Source organism: Mus caroli, chromosome 9, assembly GCF_900094665.2.
Source record: "Mus caroli chromosome 9, CAROLI_EIJ_v1.1, whole genome shotgun sequence".
NCBI classification, from domain to species: domain Eukaryota; kingdom Metazoa; phylum Chordata; class Mammalia; order Rodentia; family Muridae; genus Mus; species Mus caroli.
The window spans coordinates 69,242,504-69,245,527 of NC_034578.1; positions in this window are offsets into that span (position 1 = coordinate 69,242,504).

A 3,024-nucleotide genomic window follows, 5' to 3' on the forward strand; every position below is an offset into this window, starting at 1 on the left:
CATCAACCAGGAAATTTGATTAGGTAACTTGTAAAGCCAAATTTCTGTGGTACAATCTCTAGGGAAGATGCTGAGGTTTGGTCTTCTGCTATGCATTGTAATGTTAACTACTGGCCTGGTTGCCCCCAGGGATGAGAGAATCTGCACTTAGGTAACCTTGTACCCCAAGTTATCCCTGATTGGTGAATAAAGATACCCACTGCCTATAGCTGAGCAGAAGAGAGGTAGGCAGAGTTTGGGTTCTTGGGCTTGGGGTTCCCAGTCAGGAATCAGGAGGAGAAGGTAGTAGGTAGAGAGAGGAGAGCACACCATGGGGTAGGTGAATCATGAAAACATGGCCATGAAAGCTGGCCACTTGGAGTTAAGGACAGCCAGATGAAATGTGGCAAGTTACAACTCGGGGTTATTGATAGGGAAGTAGACATAATAGCTTAGAAGGTAGATATCTAACCAGATCTAGTACATTAAAGGCTCATTATAAATATAAAAGTTATGTGTCTTTTGTCTGAGAACTGAATGATCAAAGGCAGAGTAGAAACCCCTGATTGAGATAAATAATTACTACAAGAAGAAGGGGTGGCGTGAAACCATGCGAGATGTATGCTGTTTCCAAGGCAAAGGAGAGGCAGCTTATACTGCTCACACAGCTATTTTAGAGGACATCAGAGGATTCACTTTGAAAGCCTGACCAGGGAAGGTTTTCATACTTATTATGGAAATTTCAATTTTATTTTGTGTGTTGTTTTGTCATTAGATTGTGAGTTCCTTGTGGGTTGGGACTGACAAGCACCTAGCATTGTATCCAGGATACTAGACTTGATGGTAACCGGAATGTATTTCTTCTGTTTTAAACTATATCAAGTCATTTTATTATAGTTAATTAATATCTAAATATATGTCTGTACATGTGGCTTTAATTTATTTAAAAGAGATCTAGAATTTTGAAATTAGAGGATGAAAATTTTTTATACTTTCAAATGGTGTCTGTATGTGTGTTTCTAAATAAAGAAATAATATTCCCATCAATAATGGGCCAAATCTATTCCTGAAAAATATGGAAGACCCAATATTGAAAGTGGAGCTTTAGGGCTGGGTATATTGCATAACCCAAGGTGGGTTGTTTTGTTTCTTGGGTTTAGGGGTGGGGGTGGTTGTTGTTGTATAGTTTGGGGGTTGGCTGGTTGGTTGGTTTTGTTTTTACTTTTGTTTTTTGTCTTGGCCCCACCTGAGTTCTATCCCTAGGAAGTACATGATTGAAGGAGATACCAACTCCCAAAGTTGTCCTTGGACTTCTATGTACATTCTATAGTATGTTGTTCATGCACGAACACACACACACATACACACAAAGTAAATGAATGTAAAAAAGATTTAATCTGAACTTCATATCACTTATTACATTATTTATTGAGTATGCTGGATAGAGCTAGAATTCTATTGAGAATATGAGAAAGAACTAGCAACAAAAATCCTGTTAATTAACAGTAAGTACTAAGTTAATATCAATAAGTAAATATTGAAAAAAATATTTAGCACATATTTCTTACATGGTCAAGGTATGGTGTTAAATGCTTTTGGAACCAAAAGTCTAAAATCTACCTTGTCCTCAACAAGATTGTCATTCAAAAGCTCTGCTGTCCTACTGTAGCTTGCCATGAGCAGACACTGAAATTCTATCAGCATGGCTTCCATCTTGCTCTGCACAGAAACACATATATGTTTAATAAACAAGTTATCCTGACAAACATTCATAGTCAAAAGAAAAGCTTCTAAAGCAATGGGCTTTTTTGTTTCCTTGGGAAATTAACTTGGCCTTGGCCCCTTTTTAAAAGATGAATGCTCTAGAAAGTTCAGAGGAGAAGAAAGAGAAAAGAGCTACTCAAATCAAGCTAGAAGTGGGTATAACAAATTGCTATTAGACAAAGTGACTGGTCTCCTAGTATTACTAAGATGCAGGGTTTATGCTTAACAACTCTTCTATCTATCTGCTCCATGGGGGAGCAGCTGACCCCTTAAGCAAACAGAAACAATTTTATGTAACAATTTATTAAGTCATACCTTTACTTCATGGCACTCCTACCATGGACCAACTGAAAACTGAACTTGTTCAAGCTATTGTAACATGGAGTATACAAATCACCATCAATAAACTCATTATTTTCTATCAGAGTCTCCCTGCTTCCTGAGAATTTGTAATGAACACTGTATCTTCTCTTTGAATGCCAATAAGTTAAAATAGTCATCTATTCCTTCCTAGGATCACTTAGACTCATTCAAATCATCTGATTGCCTTGTACAAATGTTATATTCAGATTTCAGGAAAAAGTGAGTTGGGTGATGTCATGATTTGAATCCATAGACTCCTTTTTGAATGCTTGGCCTATAAGGAGTGGCACTATTAGGAGGTAGAGGTATGACCTTGTTGGAGGAAGTGTGTCACTGTGGGGGTGGACTTTGAGGTCTCATATGCTCAAGCTATGCCCAGTGTGGTACCATCTCTTTTCTGTTGCCTGTGGATCAAAATGTAGAACTCTCAGCTCCTTCTCCAGCACCATGTCTGCCTGCATGCTGCCATGCAGCCTACCATGATGATGATGGACTAAGCCTCTGAAACTGCAAGCCAGTCCCAATTAAATGTTTTCCTGTATAAGAGTTGCCTTGATCATGATGTCTCTTCACATAAATAGAAACCCTAACTAAGACAGGTGGTGAGTAGAAACCCCATATATGGAAACTGAGACTGAATGGGGATCAGCCGGAGCTAAAGACCCTGTATCAAAAAAGGGAAAAACAAAACAAAACAGAAAAACCCTGCTTGCTTGGTGTTACTTTTTGAGCCTAATATACAGTACAGGCTGGCTTCAAAACTCCCATTCCTCTTGCCTCTGCCTCCCAACTACTAGGATGGCAGGTCTGTGTCCCGACACCAGGCAAAGCACCAGAATTGAGGAGATGGTCCCAAATCATCCATCTTAAATTCAATGCCCTTTACTTCCACCGGGTTCTTTCTTCAACACTTCATAA